Raw genomic sequence first — 18156 nt, forward strand, 5'->3', positions numbered from 1 at the left:
TGCTGAAAGGATAAAACAACCACAAGATCTTCTTTAGGCTACAGTAATGGTCATAGAAACAAGAGAAGGTCATAATGTCCCTCCCAGGTACTGGCTGTCCCCCACAGTTATATGGTTGTGTGAAAGGTTGGACTCCCAAATATAGAGATTTGATTTTCTAACCTTGTTGCTGCATCAGGGCGTTAGTCAGATTAGCATTTGTTTTGTGATCAGAGGAGGTACTGGAACAGGTTCCACTTTACAATCAGCATCTTCTTTTGACTGTCAGGTCTTTCATAAGAGTATATATGTAAAAAATTGAAGTACACTCCTAATACTCTGTACTCACCATTAACTTCTGAAATATTGTTGTGCATTAATTTTAACAGTTACTTTATGAAGCCATTTACCAAAATCTTGGATGGCAGAAAATGATAAAATGCTGTTGATGTTATACCGGAGCTTCCCACAAATTGGTTCTCGGTGTGGAACAGCCTATTTCACTCCCTTCCCGATACAGCATCCACCCACAGTGCTGCTTTTCTAAAAGGAACAAACAGCTGGAAAACACACTCATGTTGTTGTGCTTAGAATTCAAGTTAAATTTAACCAGTTGCCACTGCTCTCAGAGAGCTTCCGATTGAGAAAAATAAGGTTACAGTACCGGACTGATCCTGAGTTTGAGGAGAAATTTCAAAAGAAATAAATTGTTTATTTTTTAAATAAGTATTTGTATTAGCTTCCTAATTTTCCCACTCAAATAATGCCTAGCAGCTGCTATACCCCATACTCAACTTATCAGGACATTTGTCAGAGAATTTGTTTTGATAGCAGAAAGCCTAAGAAAACAGAATAAATCTGTCCAGTTCTTCAGTTTCCCTGTTCCTGGTGATTCTTAGAAGCCCTGTAAGTTAGTAAAACTAAACTTACGAGCCGTGATTATCTAACCATTAAACATTAGTGGGGGCTAAACTGGATATCTGTATCTGATGATATTTCAGTGCTGTCTGGACTGAGAAAATTACTCATCAAACTTGATTTCTGATGCCTCCCCTTAAGGAGTTTATAGGCATTTAGAAAGATTCCTTCCTCCCTCCCTTTGTGTCCTCTTTCTCTTCAGTAATTACAGTGTAAGCCTTCTTTAAGTGTAATTTGTAGACCTTTAAAAATAGCTTGCGTAGAATAGCTGTGCCATGGTGAGGTGACTGACTACAGAGCAACTGCGCTTTGCTAGAGAAACATCCCTCTTAATGCTGTGTAAGTATTTTTGTCCCAGTGAAATTTCCTGGGCCTATAGCAGCAATAGTGTAGATCCCCCTATCAGTCGGGTTATTTGACTATAAGGGTATTTTTTTGCCAGAGTTACATCAGCTAAAATAAAGTTAAGGAAAAGGCACATTCAACAGAGACAGTAATTGGCACATTAGAGTTTCGTTTTGATTGAGGTATGGCAATTTTTTTGTTGTCAAGAAAATTGTTTATGCTATTTGACTAATGGGATGGATGATCTGTTTAGGAGAGAAAAAAACACATATGGCAATGGAAAAAAGCTCTTATTTTGTTGGATTGGTGCCCACATACCTACATATGTCTTTAGTTCCAGCCTCAACTGCCTCCTGCTGTAGCCAGCAAGAGCTGGAAGTGGTTACGGCAAGAATGGGACATTCTTACTGAGACCAACAAACTACACGAGTACTGTGCATCTTACCTCTATTTCTGCTCTCAGAGGGAGGGGAAGGAAGCTCCCTGTGTGTTCTGTTAGTTCATGTGTAGCTCCATGCCAGTTCAGTTCTTTTTAGAGGCTACTGCTTTTTATGGTGTTAGGAGATATCCCGTTAGCAAAAGACTCCAGAGCTGAGCTTCAGACGATGCGGTTGCAAATGTAAAACCAAATCCTACTTCCACCAACGTGTGAAAAAGTGTCAGATTAAGTACTAATTGTATAATAGGAAAGCAGTTGCAAGTAGTAGAATGGGTAGATTTTCTAGATAGCTCAGTGGTTTACTGGCCCACTTAATATAACAAATATTTTTGAGAATCATATATATATATATATATATATTTTTTTTTTCCCTCCCTGAATAATGAGAAACATCAGAAATTAGTAACTTGTATTATGTGGCTCAGTGGCAACACCAGCTCTTTGCTGTTCTCAGTCTTCTTTAGTAAGGGGAAGAGGAGGCTGGAGAGGGTTCTCACCAGCACAGCCGTGTTCTCCTGCACCTCTGGTCTGCTGGGGCCTGGGATGGACTGAGAAGGGATCCCCCCACAGGCCACTCAACAACTGGGGACCAATGTTCAGCTGGAGCCAACCTGAGTACTTCTGAGCAGGTGGCTTGGAGGAGAAAGTATCTGCCTGCATTATATTACACCCTTAAACCATTTAGATTTGTTCTCCAGTTCCTGCATAGCAATCATCCAAATTACAGAGCAAAAGGTTTTGTGAATAACGTGCAAAGTACAGCCAGGATTCTTTTAAAAATCTAACAGTCAATAAAGTATTCATGCTTTCTGGAATGAAGTTGAGCTTCTATATATCATTGATCCTTTATTAATGATTTCATTTTAAATACTGCTATCCTGATTCACAAAGGAAGCATTTTCCATTTTCCATTGCTCTTCTGTTAAATATCCAAAGGGAGAATTTTCTGCTTACAGAAAAAGTAATTTCACAGATGACCACAATTGCTGAGGGCCAGATTCCGAAAATGACAATCTTCTCCACTCTTTCTCCGAAAGTTCCTGTCCTTGTTCATTAGCCATACACAGCGAGAGATGAGACAAGCTGTATGAAACATTGTAATTGGATGTCTCCCACTGATGCCACATTAATATGTCATTATACTAATGTCTTTTACTGACACACAGATATGGTTTTCAGAACAGATCTGGAAAGCTGACGAGCTGCATATTGTGTTTTAAAAGACTAAACTGATTCATACATTTCTCATTTAAAAAATGCCTTTATTTTTAGGGTACCTTAAAATCTGGCTAAGACCCTACAATGTTATCACATCACTATGGAGAATAAGTTGCCAAGAATACATGTGGAGCGGAGGGGCACAATGGTGGTAGCACTAATCAGAAGTCCAAGCAAAAATAGTACAAAGAGCTCAAACTCCAAGCCCTGAAAGGGAGGACCCTCTGTTCCCTGCGAGTGGGTTCTCTGCAATGTGGCTGTAGCGTGTACTGCATGTGTACAGGCAGTAATTTCTTTACATGAGGACAAACTGTCAGAGAAATTTAACTTGAAATCATCAAGCAACTCGCACTCCTATGTGAAGACATAACCCAAAATTCAAGCACCTTGTTTAAGTCCATTTGAAGCCTTTCTAACAATCTGATGAAAAAGTGGACCAGAGCTATAGTGTGTGAACTGTGACTATATTAGATTTCTTTCTAGCATGGGAATACTTGCTTTAAGTCTTATGCTAGTTGAAAGTGGTCTCGGAGCAGGCAGTTCAAGGTCTATACATGTTGCTCCTTTTTCACAAACAAATCTCAATGGGAAATGTGTTTGAGGTAGATATTTGTCTTTTTTTTAGACGGATGATGCATGGCAGATACAGAACCTCTTTTCAAGTGAACTGGGAGCATGGAGAGAAGAAAGAAAAAAGAGAGAACTGTGAAGAAAGTTTGAAGAGCCCTGTGCTTCTGAAGGGCTCCTGCCCCTCCTTCCAGCAGCGTATGAGGTGAGTTCTGTTTGAATGATTTTGGCATATCTTTATGCTGAAGAGCTGTGTGTCGCTAAGCAACATTTAGCGGTGTGTAAGCACATGGAAGTTGCCTTTGGTACTTTACACAGCTGCGTCTGCTCTCATCCCAGATTCTTTTAGTAAGATGAAAGGTCCTTCTATGAGTTGATACAGGATCAAGGTGTTTACTGAGGATGGTATAGAGATCAGAAGCTGAGCTCTTTCAAAGCGAAATGGGCCAGAGCAAAGACTACAAGCTAAACGAAATGTAGGACTCAACCAAAAACCATCTAAGTGTTCTGTTGTCTTTAAACTATGCGCTGTCTTCCCTGCTGCAACTGCATCGCTGTTTACTTTCATTTCCAGTGACAATGAGAATAAAAATCTATTTAAAGTGTTTAAGGAAGGGAATCACACATTTGAAAGATTTTATTTTCCTTTTGTGAAAAGTAGCATAGACTTCTTGTAAAAAGTAAATCGGGTGAACAGAAATTAGATTGAGAAAACAGGTACAAGCTATGACACTCATGACCTTTTTTCCAGAGACCTGTAGCCTGAAAACATTCATGTAGCTTTAAGTTTCTGTTCCAGGTGGTCAGGAAGTATAATGAGAATAGACTATTAGGAGAGGACTTGTTGTCTAACGTAGTTGATTTCGCTGTGTTTTGTGCTTCGATGCGTGGCCTGTGTGATCAGATGGAATAGCCCGAGGCTTGATGTAGTAGCAGGTCTGATTCGACGTTACAGGAACGTAAACCGGGAACAAGTCCATTCCAGACAGAGGTCTTAAAAAATCGAGACCACAGGATCACAAGTTCACCTTCCCACTTCTGTTAGAAGGGGCCCTATGAAGGCAGATCCTGGCACCGTCTGACAACAAGCGGAGATTCTGTGTTCACTTCGGTTATGCTGTGACATCCTTCAAGTTAAGGACCATTTTAGCTGTGATGCCTTTGTGTTTCCTTAAATCTTTTGCTTTCTCTGGTGGCAGAAAGTAAGAAGAGGCCCTGAGTGCTCTGAAGCCACCTATACAGTAATAATTTGGGGTTGTTCCTGAATCTAAGTCACCAAGTCTAGCTTTAGGCTTGATAGCAACACAGGAGGGTGCTGGGAAGTACTTTAGGGAGCTGTAATTCAAAGAAACCCTAAGATACACTGCAATGGCTCTTTGGAGTCTTAGGGAGCAGGGGAGTATAAGGATTAGAGCATGGCTGCCTCCTAATGGTGGCATAAGCTTTTCTGTATCTTCACTCATCCGATATAAACTTAAAAAATCAAATGAGCTTGTAATTCAAATGACAAAGAGAGCCAAGGAGATTATAACCAGTGAGGCCAACTGGAACCTGAATTGCATCAGGTGTTCAACTGTTCAATATATGTGCAAATACACTCAAACCCTGCAACACAGGTTTAACAATTCTTTAACTCAAAGAAGAATTAAAACTCCGTGAACTCAGCATTTACGTTTTTTAAGCTTCGCACTTAAGCGTGAGCTTATTCCGAAGTCCATTTGTTTTTTTGTGACAGGGTTTGATATGCAAATCAGAGTCCTTTAAAAGTTACTGAAAAAATGGTGTCCAAGGCATTAATTTCTTTTTGTTGTTGTTTAATTTCAATTATTTCTGTCTATGGGATAATGCATGAGAGGCAATGATCATTGTTTCTTAACTTTTTGTGCAAATAAATTACAAAATTAATTGCTGGTGTGCTGAAATTAAGGAGATGTCAGTATCTCAATTACAAACCTTTCTTTTTCGAGTTTTATAAATCAGTTATAAACATTCTCTCCAAACACAAGAAATAAATTAATTAGCAGACATTGTCTTGGTTGACAAACATGTTTGTTTACATCGTTAATGATCTTGGGAGTCTTAATAACATAGTATTTTCTGAGTGCTTTGGGATCCTTGAAGGATGGACTTGACGAAGTGCAAAGTATTATTAATATTCTCTTTAATTTGTTCATGTTAACAGTATATTTGCCACGAGGGCTATTTCAGTCAGTTGTGAGCACTAGATCCCACAAAGTATCTATCAGGAAATGTCTCCTGGAAATTACTGAATATTCAGCTGAGGTCTGGTGATCATTTGCTTTGACAAGCAGAAGAATTGGGAAGCATCTGGTTGAGGAGAAAGGTGAAGCGGTGCCTCCTTGGAGGACGTAGGAATGGGAAGAAAGGATTTCTGTCACGGGTATCATAAATTTGGAAAGCCTGCTTAAAAACATATTAATATAAAGATATCTGTGTATTTATCTATATATACGTAGGAGATGAACATATACAAACATACACAGATGGGAACAACACGCAGGCATGTATGTTGTCCATCGTTTGGACTGGATTCAAACCACTGAAGGATGTACCAGTTCCATGCTGTAGTGGAGCTGCTGAACGGGGCTGTTTACTCCCTTTTTCCTCTGCTGGGCCTCCAACCGTGTTCCTGGGCACACTGGCAGCCTTGGGCTGAGTTTGACACGCTCACTCTCACTGTGATATGAGCTGCTTCGGGGAACAGTTCATTTTTGGAGGGCAGGGTTCATTTTCTCCAGGTTTAGCTACCTGAACCAGCCCTCTGTGGGGCCAGACAAGTGCTGGAGCAGTCAGATGGAGAGGAGAGGTGTGGGAGTAGCTTAGCTTAGTTCTAATGTCAGATTTTACTGTGGGTTGGCAGTAGCCCCTCTGTGTTTGGTGGTGGGAGCGAGACCCTTCCAAAAAGTAAGCAGGTCTTAGGCTCGTTGCAAGGCTACTTCTTCGTTGACTACAGAGGAAGAATAAGGTGGAAACACTTTTTAAACTTAGCCTTCTCTATGTAGTGCCCAAAGGTAGATCATTTTAATCTAGGATAAACCAAATCTTGCTTAAATGAAAAGTATGTGTTTTCCTTGGGGTTTTCTTAGGATTTAAGTTAAAGAGGAATGCAACCATTTTTCTGAGGCATTAAACCCAAAACTAATGTTTAAAATCTTCAAGTTTTCTTTGAAAGCTATTTAAACATCCGAATAAAAGGAAGAAGAGGTATTGTTATTTAGAGCTCCTTGGAGAAACTCTAAGCTTTAATTGCATTTCACTTTCATTTTGGTAAGAATGAAGTGACTGAAGGCGTCGCTGTCCTGTGGTGCTCGTCCAGTCCCCTCTTGGCTGCTGTGGAAACGGCACTGGCGCAGCCAGACCCAGCCCGGTGCCCTCCTCCTGGTGATTCAGACGTCTTGTTTGGCCCCAGCGGATCTTCTCTTGGTTTGAGAATAAATTAAAAGCACGTTTGAAAGTAGCAGTGTCAATTTTCCTAATTACCTGAGACGTGGTGACTATAAATACCACGCTGCCTATTAAACAAATAAATTCAAGAAACTTCGGTGGATTATATCCAGTAAATTGACTTTTTATGGGGAATCCAATGGTTCTTTCTGAGACTTTCAAGCAGATAATCTGTGCACATCGGACACAACATGGTTCTTCTGGGTATGTCGCACCTACTGCTTGTGTACATTCACTGAGAAATGACCTCGTTTCCTAAGAACTGGCTGAACATGCTCTCTGCAGCCCCTCTGTGCACTGGCCAGTTCTCCGATGGCTCCAGATCCCACAACAGTCAAAAAAAGAAAACAAATATTTCTTTCTTTTTCCTTTCAGAAGTCATGAGTTGAAAGGTAAGACAGTTCTGGAGAAACCCAGGTCTCTTTATCTTTTACATGGCTGGTCAGAGGAGAACTCTCTCTACTTTACATCTATTAATAACCACACTTGTGAGATCTGTGGCAGTTAACTTAAAAGAGTTTCTGTGGGGAAGCTGATGGCTGAATTTATCTTTATGCAACACTTGTTTGCTGAGTTGTACACGTTTTGCTGTAGTGTCAGGAGTTCTTTGTCAGCTGAGTAAGGAGTGCTTGACGTTCCTTGATGCTGTTCTTTTATTGCCAGGCCTGTTGCGACCAGATTTCCTCTTTCCTCCTATGAAGTATAGCAGATTTTCTATTGTTTTCAATGTTTCCTCACATATGAAGTTTCTTGAAATACAGCTGGTATTTGTATGTGCAGATATTCCCTATAATAAGTTCTATTTTTACAGTTCTAAATTAAGTACATATTAGAACTTCCTTGGCTGAGACAGTCATTTTGGGGAATGTTCATGGGATGCTGCATATTCTAGACTACTTTTCCTTTCCTTTTTAAAATTTATTTGTCTTTCTTTGGCTGACTGTTTAAGACTGTTGAAGACAGAGTGTTCAACCATTGCATAGTCCCAGCAAAGTTAATGACTATGTTCAGCAAAGCAAGAATGGAAGGACTGGGCTTTAAGTTTGATCGCTATAATGATGAGCCCGGTTGTTTAGCACATATAGGCCACTAAAACTCGGGCCTGTATTGAAACAGTCAATGGGAACTGTGGAAGCAGACTCTGGAGTCTGACTCCATGTACTTTGTTATACTGGATCCTAAATGTATGTAAAAACTGCAAAGCAGGGGGAAATTGAACATATCTGTATCTGCAATTTAAACTTTTATAGAGAAAAAAGGGATTATATCTTATAAAGAGTGAGGTTCTGTTTTCTGAAATTAGTTCATATCTCCAGTTATACTGCATTTGAATTTCACACACTTAGGGCATTTTAAAAGTTTTAAAATCAAATAAAGGACCTGATTAAAAAATCCACGGTGGAAACTTCTGGCCTTTTTAGAAGCATATTATTTTCTGTATCACTAATAAAATCATAACCAATATATCTTACTTGCCTAAATTTAAAGGAGATTGGTATGACAAGTTATTGGTAAAGCTATAGGTAGGACACGTTGTTAGTGACATTGACCTTTACAGCCAACAAAACAGAAACAGTTCAATTCTTGTCTTTGTTTTCCGATGTTCTGTAAAAGTATAGTGAGTAATCTTGCTGCTTTCTGCCTGTTGGTATGAGGTTGTGGACCTATAGCTTTCCTATGAGTAGTAAAGTAATCCAGGGAATATTTTCCATTTCTTTCTTTGCGGCAGATTTGTGCAAATCTTAATTTTGTAGTTTATTCATTACAGACTGAAACAAAAAAAAAAAAAAAAGAGAGATACTTTACAGAGATATTAGTGTGTTGGCAAATTATGGAATTCCTTCTGTATGCCTTACAGAATAAGAATCCAAATATATATAGTGTCACTGTATATAGGTTAAATGGATATATTTTCATTATGCAGTTGTTTTTCTATGATTTTTTCTAGTTGGTCTACTTGCTTCAATCTGGTAATCTCATTCTTGTTGTAGCCTTCCTAAGGCTTTCTCACTGTTCAAACTTATTTCTAAATGAGATGCATCCACCTAAGTTTTACATTTAAAAGATTTTTTCCTAACCCATGTATAATAACATCTGATATTTTCATCATTGGTAAATGAAGGAAATTCATCTTTTTGCAAAATCTTCATGCGATACCACAAAGCTGTCGCTGACAGTTCTTTGATACGCTATCAATGTGTTGTTCGGTTCATCCACACGCGGAGTTGGAGTAGCGCTGTCCATGAAGCAGATGCGTGGGTTAATTGGATTTTCCAACTTGCATGACTTCATTGTTGAACATGTGCAGGCTTAAAAGATTCAAGGTAATAAAACTAGCGTAATGCTACATGTATATGATTGCTTTTATCTTGTGGGTGACCTAATCCCAGAGTCGATGTAATTTATTTTTCAGATGTGAGAATGACCCATAATCTATCAAAACACTAAACCAACTCTCACACTACAGTATTGACTGGCAGAAGTGGAAGTGCCCATAAAGATTTCTTTTCCAGTTTGAATATTAAGGCAATAAGTTCTATTTGATTCTGAGTAGTACATGGCTTTTCTCCTGTCATGTGCTGTTGGGACAACAGAATGGGTGATGGTAAAGAGAATGTTTTTAATGTCGTTGTTTTTTGTTAAACCCCTTAGTAGGGGAACATTAATAGTAGTTAGGATTTGGGATTCTGTTGTCAGAACACTTATTTCTCTCTCTTAATGACTACAGGTTGCTAAGATGCACAGCACAGGCAGAAAAAATACCCTAAATATAAGAAAGAAAGCTAGACTAGGAGAAGTACTTACTTAGAATACTTAGAGATTCAGGCACTTATTTCCACTGGAACTGAGTATCTAGGGCTTGGACATCAGAATTCAGTAGACACCTTTGGAACTGCTTTCCACCTTTTCAGTACTCCCTATTTTAACAGTAGTGGCAGAGTTGGTACCGGATATCAGCATAACAAAGAATCTTATCCAGCAGTGAAAAATGGATGGAAGAGCATCAATATAAGAACAGAGCCACTTATTCTGGGTAGCAATTACAGTGGGGCAAAGAAATTGGTTTTGCCTCTAGCATTGTCTAACCAAATGTGAGACCTGGAGTCTAGAAGCAGACTTACAGTATTTTCTGCAGCTTTCTGTCTCGTCTACCTATTTACTTTTTCCTCTTTGAAGGGGAGTTGTTTACTAGCGGTATAATCATAGCTTTGTTTTATTGTGGTAGGGCTGTTAAGTAACACACAAGCAGGAGTCCAGAAAAATCCCCCAAAGGCCACCCTTGTGCACACATTTGTGCATGTCATCAACAGGGATCAATTTAGCATGAAACATTTGGCCATGGAAGCTGCAGACTGAGAACAATGGATTTCTCCAGCTATGAGAGAAAGGGGTTACCTGCTGCCCAAACCCTTAGTTATCTGTGAAAATGAGGGTTTGGGGTTGCTAGCAGGATTAATTACTTTGCCACTGCTGAAAATTATGGTGATTTTGAGAAAGTCGCAGTCAAAGACAATATCTGTACATGTTTGTTTGCCAGAAATAGCACAGTCAATATGTGGCCATGTTATAAAGTTTTCAGCAAAATGTGTGCTACCATTTCAGTATGGCTTGAATGTTGAACAAGCTGAACTAGCAGCACGAACACTATGGCAGCCTGAGGTAGTAAAAGCCCTCAGGAGATACTTAAAGACATTATTTTCCCCACTAATTTTGTGTACTTGTGGTAGACAGAGGCCATGGCATAGAGCTGTCTTTTTGTCTATGCAGATGTGGTATCCACCATTTCCTGGAGATGTGCTGATATGGGGAACTGAGACAATGGGAGATGGACAGAGAAAATATTGCAGAGATTTGCTTCTCAGAGCAGGTTTTCTATGCGAGATGAGAGTGTGGGCCCACACTCTGTTCTTCTATGTGCTGGAAATATTTTGAGATCGGGAAAACAATACAGGTGGTATTAATGGTCTCATTGATTAGCCATTTTATGCTATCAGTTTAATTAAGCATAAGCATAGTCACCACATTTACTGTCTAGGATGTGCAGCTTCTCCAGGAGATATCTAGCTTGACTAGTTTAGGAAAAGAGAAATATTGGAAACAGACTGAGGATTGTTCAGGTCTATATAGGCTACTCTTCTGTGGAGGCTGCCAACCTATAGGTCCCTCCTGTCCGTTGGCAATTTTCAGGTTTTTCTTATGATTGTGTATCATTGCACAATTATTCTAACTGCTTTTGGGAAAGATTTGTGTGAAGCATACTCAGTCCTTTGTTTTATAGATCGTTGTTATTACAAAATGAACATAACCTCGGATGCTTAGTAAAATGAAACTTGAAGAAGACACGAAGACTGCAAATATTCATAGCTCCCTTAGTGATGGTTTTGAAAAAATTCAACAGTATATTTTGATATTATACCGTCCAGCCTTTGAGGCAGACATCTCCATCACACGCAGACCACACTAGATTAGACAGCACACTGAATTCTGCATTAATGACTTTCAAATAGTCCTCACAACTCATTTTGCTTGAGCTGTGGGAACAGTTTTCTACCAGGCTCACTGCCAAATCTTTCACTTTTGTTACTTCTTATGAACCTGTGACAATTTAGCACAAGCCTGTACTAAAAGCTCACATTTTATATACTCAAGAAGTGCAAAAATCAATGCATGAGCAGGCAAAGAAATACTAAAATGCTTGTAATCTGAAAGGCTACCTGCAAACCCATTTCATCAGTCTGGCTAAGTACCCCGAAGTCAGAAGCTTATCTGATCCATCTGGGCTTCTTGAGGATGAAAATCTCACAAAAACAAAGGATTTCAGAGACTTCATGATTTCAGTCAGAAAATACCATGAGAAGCATTTATGCTTCTTTCATATTGTATTTTTTCCTGTCTGCAGACAAACCAGAAAACAAGAACACCGAAAAACTCTAAAAAAAGAAACCAACCTTTTAAAAAAATTCCCTAATGTTTTTGGCTTGTGTCTAATGACAAAAATGAAGTAATTCTGTTCTTTCTTCTGACACAGCCGACTAATCCCTGCTGGGAATGAGCGTTCACACTTGCTTGCTTCAATAAGACATGAAAAGGATGTCAGGGACTAAATTCCAGACAGGTGTAAAAATAGGTGTAATTCTACTGAGATCAAGGGAATTTTACCCCAGAGAGTTTTAGAGCCTTTCACAGATGCAAATTAAGTGACCTTTCTGGTTCCTCTTTACAAATGTTTTGTAATGAAAATAGAATTCATTTGAAACTTCATTATTATGCCAAAGCATTTCATACTGTGACAATCCAGCTCCCGTCGGACAGAATAAATGCAAGACATTGTCCCCATCGAATGGCAAAAATGCTTATTCCTGAGGGGGGTTCAATCCTGAGTTTCTTGACAGTGGGATGTTTCCTGATCTTCCTACCTCCCAATGCATCCTTAACTTGTCAATACAAGTGTTTTGGCATCCTGTCGTTTTCCCAAGAGACTTTTGGTCTTTTGCATTCCAAAAATGACCACAGAATCACAGAACGTTAGGGATTGGTTCCAGCGGAATGACTGGTTTTGACTGTGCTGTCCATGGTGTAAGGAATCTTCGAAAGCTGTTTCAGAAGACAAATTGAATTGTTTAAGTGTGCCCAGGCTTCTAATGTGGATCCCGGGTTGCAGAAGGGTAGGGAGCCATGAGAAATGTATTTATTTATTCACACGTCGTATGCTCCTCTCCCCCCATCACCCACCACAAGATCAAATCCTGGGAACCAACTTCTTGCCCCTTTCATAGGCATCTCTGTTAGGATATGGAACATTTCTTAAAATGATCCACAATTCAGTTCAACAGATTATTAGCTAAAACAGTCTCCTCGAACTGAAACTAAGCTTCAAACAGAAAAAAAAGTTCCCAAATCTCATTTCCTTGATATTGAGTTGCTGTTTATGTGTCTCCACATGCCTTTAATGGTAATAGCTTAAAAATATTACTAGTTTAATGATATTAAAATGGAAGAAAAGCTTAGAGAACAATGCTAAAGCATCCAGAGTCATCGTTACATTTTTACTTTTCAAAGGAAGGTTCAAGCCAGATCCCAAACACAAAGACCCAGAACACTTATGAAAAATGACTCATCACGTTGTGTCCCAAAATAAAGCAGGACGTACTTCATGGCTTCTGGTAGAAAGGCAGCATGGAAATTTCCCAGACTAGATTTTTACATAGGGCTGTAAGTCAAAGAAGCACCTGAGATAGTATTTGCTGATCAAAACCAGAGCAGAGCTGTGTCTGCAGTTCAGCCACCTCTAATCAGTTGGAGTTTAAAGGGCTTTTGAAAGACTGAACAAAGCACATGTGGCTAAGACGGAGTGCTTGTCAACTCCGGGGAACAATCCAACAGTTGCAAGCCAGAGTCAATCTGTTCCTTGCATGACGGCACAGATACAGCCGCAAGCAAAGGCCATTCAATTTACTGAGAAATGTGGAGTCAGCTACGACCAGATTCAGGGAAATGTGATCCTTTGTGTTTGAGGTACCTGCTAGAAAGAACCTGTGCACTGGCCATATTTAGTGCTCCAGATGGCACAGTTCCTCATGAAATGGTGTTGCTGCAAGCCCTTCACATTCATCCTGTGGCACATCGCAAGGTTATACGTCTTCTGCAGTAACTTTTGCTTCAGCCAGAAAAAGGGAGTTTTTAAATGATGCTGAAACTACGAACAAAGAAAGCATAGACGACTATTTTCTGTGCTTAATTGCATACAAAAATAACATTACCAAGAACAGATTGCAGAGACAGAAACACCAGTATCCAGGCTTTCCAGAGCCTGTGATGCTGTCCAGCTTTAATTCTGTATACTTTCTGTTCAGGCGGATGCGTTTTGATTTACGGTAATACTTTTACCACTGGACCCCAGCCACTCTTAGTGCAGTGACTGTGAACAGTTATTCACTGCTTTGTTCTGTTCTCATGGCTGAGAGTGTGTCCAGACCCGACTCTGCAGATAAAATGAATAATTCTCTTATAGGCTTTTCTATGATGCGGATCACCTGGCAAATAACATTTCAGACCAAATCATTAAAGTCTGGCAGAGTTAAATGGTATTTGAAAATGGGGTGTTAAAATGGGGAGCATCAGCACACTTAATAATAGAAGGCACTACCTTCCCACCTGTGGTAAAATTCTGCCATCAAAATGTATTTGGAGTGAGTTGAGCTGTAGCCGTCTGGTTTGCCCATGCCAGGGCATCTACCAGCCAGTTCCTAGAGTACTCAATGAGATAAAAACGCATATTTTCAAATGAGTTATGGCTGGAAAAGTGAGTGTAGAACAGCAGCAGTTGTTGCATCTTTGAGAAGGTCTAGGCAGACATCTACTTTGCTGTGATGCTCATTCAGCATCAACAAAATGCAAAGATATCTGCTGTGTCTGTGGCATAATGAAGATGGTCTAAACATTATCAGCAGTATTTACAGATGTGTAAAATGCCAGCTATGAAGAGAAAATGCATGTTTCACGCAAGGTTGCATAAATAAATGGCAAGCTTTAGTGCTATGAAGTGAGCCTGTCTGTGCCCAGTCGGAGGAGGAAGTTAATCCCCCAAATCCAGGGAGACTGTAGTTTAAAAATCAGCCTTCCAAAGTGTTGCTGTTAATGGCGCAGCCTAGACAGAGCACTTAGTTCTCCTGGCTTTTTGTCTGTGATAATTCACCCCCAGAGCAATATTATAGATCAGTCACTCTGAATCAATAATATTTGCATGCACTTATGTGTAGTTCATGCTAAGGAGAGTAAGCCAGAGCTAATCAAGCTAAAACATAATTTGTACACTTGGCAGCTCCCTGCTAACTTTGAACAGACCAGTACATTAAAGCATAAGGATCAAAAGATCTAGAACTTAAATAGTGAAGACACCTGATTTTTAAATGGAATGGCTATAAAAGTCAAGTGCCTCATGAAAGCATATGGGTTGCTACAAAGCTAAATGACAGATCTTGCTAATACTCAAATGCAGGCAAAAAATTACCCACAAGCAGCTGATAGTTGGCAGATCTCTCTGACTAACAGTATCTGAACACCTCCCACGCACTTCAAAACCAAAATAATTCTTTTTCAGAACCTGTGGGAAGAACAGCTTGATGGATATCTATTATTTGTTTGATCACAAGAGCAAAGATCAGCCTCTAGACTAATCGGGATTTCCTTGTCTGTGAAGAGATTATTATTCAGATTAGCTTGATTTATTTTATTGAAGATCCTTACATCAGGATACCAGATACATTAATTGTGTCTGCATTTATACATGGTGCACGTCCATGTGAAGAGCCTCTCCTTCTCATCACTTGCAGATATTTAGAACCTATTTGTGCATGAGCTATTTAACCCTTCTGAACCTTATCTAAATTTGCCATCTCTCCATAGAGAAGGCGCAGCTTTATCTCTGTATTCCAGACCTGTCTCACTGTGCTCCAAATAAAACCGGTCTGTCTTCCTAGCATTGCTTTGTGGTTGTCTGTCCATCAGCTTGAACTGGACAGGACTAAAACAGAGCTTTTAGTCTTTCTCTCCAAGCAACCTCCTTGTGATGTCCTTCTTTAATCACTATGGACAATACTGCAATCCCGCTTGTAATTTAGGCCAGTAGCTGGAATATCATACTTGGCTCGTAATGCTCTCTGGGTTCTCACAGTCACACTGTGTCTAAATCCTGCGAGGCTGTTTATTTATTTACTTTATCTCAGGTGCGTCCTCTCCAGTCTTGCCCACACAGCTAAAATGCTCATCCAGAGACTCTTCATCTCGCATCTTGATTACTGCAACATCCTTTTCCGGGTGTTGCCAATGTGTTTTGCTCTGTCCATATCCATCTAGAACATTGCTGCCAAGACTGTTTTCCTAGGCTGTTGCTTTAACCATATCCTTGCAGTACAAATGCAGGCAGTGGAGTTTAATTTGAGCAGCACAGAGTTCCCTGGTATCTCATTTACACTAAGTAAATGAAGGTACTCTATTTTATTTAGCAATACTTACTACTTCCCTTCTCCTAACACATCCACAAGAGTTTGCATTCACTTTTTGCACCTTTTGCTTCCTTCTACAGGCTGACTTGTGGTGGTTCACCCTTGTGCTCTTCGAATGAGCATCCAATGTGCTTTTCTCTATTTGATACACAGGCAGCATGGTCAACGGGATTTCACAGAGCTGCTCCATTGTGCTGCTCAAATATCTAAGTTGCCATCATTTGTGCTAAAACAATACCATGTTGTTAGTATATGATACTGGCACTGATCATACTGACAAATATTAGCTCTTGAGCATCTCCACTCTGCCCGAGAGCACCTCACCTCTTCCCTTAAACACAGATTGTGTGCTCCTTGGGGTAAGGACTATAACAAAAGAACGTACTGGTATATATGTTCCTATTTTGGTGTTCCATGACACTGGAAATGCAAAATACACAATCTGGCATCACATGTATGCCAAGTGTTAGGTTTACACCTCATCCAAACCCTCCCAATACAGTAGTGTTTATAGAATAATGCTTCTGCATTTACGCATATGAAAAAATGAACATTTTCAACGTGTATGCTTAGAGGATTGTGCTTACAACTCATGGATACAATAGCCCTGAATAATAAAGTGTGCGTATGGACAGGTGGAGAGAAATTAGGAGGGAGAAGAAAACCTGGTTCTCTTAGTATGTACAATAGTTCTCTGACTATTTTATGATTTTCAGCATCAGATACTGTAATAGTAAAGATTATGAATCTCAATAAAACATTTTTTCATCAAGGAGAAGAGAAAAGAGAGACAGAAAAGTTAGATCTTTTGCCAGCACTCACTGCAATCTTCAACTAATCTGATCTGGGGAAAAATCCAAAATTAATGCTGTCAAACTGAGCAGCAGATGTTGAAAAAGAATCAGGCACTGCAAGAAAATTGACATGCCAATGAAAATTAGACAGACAGGAAATTCTCACTAAATAAAACACAGCAGGTTACAGGGACACAAAAAATTAGCTTAGATCATCTAGCCAGTTCATTTTTGTGTAACCATATTATGAGGTTTCTCTTTTTCTTACTTTTTGTACGTATATTTGTGTAGTAAAAAGAAATCTTCTCTATGCTTTTTTAACCTTCTGCAAAACGTCTTTTCTTGGTTCACTGGAGTCCCAGCCAGATTGGCTTCACCTTACTTGTGAGACTTTCTGTGCTGTCTTCTAACTTGTCAGCGCTCACTTCTCTTCAGCACCCGTTGTTTGCCTTTTTATCTGGGTGTAGACAAAGAGGCTTCACTTGATTGTTTGCAAGAATAAGAAATAAATTCCCATTCATCAGAGAAATGGGTTTCTATCTCCAGAGGCTAAGCTAAGCAACAGCTGAATTTAGAAGCAGGCGGGTCTGCAGGGTGGCTGCAGCATCAGTCTCTAAGTTGTTATGCACAGCATAGGCACTTTTAGGGTATAGAGTTTATGTTATCCCTAGATTGTTCAGACAAGAGCCCAAATATTGCAATGGCGTCTGCAGATTTGGAGATTCTTTTGCCAGCTACAGCTGCTGGGCCTCTCATTTAAGTTGTTAAAACAGATGTGATTAGGTCAAACGTTTTTGAGCCAAAAGCTTCACAAATGTAATAATTTGAAAACCAAAAAAAGACTAATCTTTTGTGTCTTCTAACTCATTTTATGTTTTCTCTCAGATAGCAGCTGCTGCTTTAAGTTGCACACAGCATTATTATTTTTGTTTCCCTGGTTTGACTCATTTCTTTTGGAAATAGATCTCTTAGCTTGTTTTTGGCAAGCACAATTCTGGCTTGCCTGGATTTTTCCCTCGCTCTTACTCACTCACACATACTTTGCTTCCTTTGCTGTTTTTCCAGCGTTTTAGCTGTTCCTCCCTCTGCCATACTTGCTACGAGCACTGAGGGCTCGTGCATTAGCATCAGGCAGTATCTGCCGTGTAACTGTATCCTGGTACCTATTTACTGACTCCGTTAACACATTAACAAATAAAGCTATGTTAAGAGATTATTTTGTTTACAGGGATGTGAAAAATAACTCAAAAAATAAAAAGTTCACCCTGTTTCCATGTGTGTATGTGCATGTGTGTGTTAGAACCACAGGAGGAAGGCTGGAAGTGTGGTTAATGTTACTGGCTTTGGACTGAAGAAATACATTTGCTGTATATGAGCCAAGCCCCGGATCAGATGGCAACCCTTTCAGCTAGGGTGGGTTAGGATA

At 39.7% G+C, this 18156-nt stretch overlaps 1 protein-coding gene across 2 annotated transcripts in view; it reads left to right on the forward strand.

The window, feature by feature from the left end:
- SEMA6D (semaphorin 6D) overlaps positions 1-18156 on the forward strand; it is a 498283-nt gene that overhangs the window by 125862 nt on the left and 354265 nt on the right. For both annotated transcript variants that reach the window (XM_082060771.1, XM_082060770.1), the window contains exon 2: positions 3525-3671. The gene's annotated coding sequence lies outside the window, so the exon portion shown is untranslated. The remainder of the gene's footprint in view (positions 1-3524; positions 3672-18156) is intronic.

The sequence above is a fragment of the Streptopelia decaocto genome (genome assembly GCF_964273445.1).
Source record: "Streptopelia decaocto genome assembly, chromosome: 9".
Taxonomy (NCBI): Eukaryota; Metazoa; Chordata; class Aves; order Columbiformes; family Columbidae; genus Streptopelia; species Streptopelia decaocto.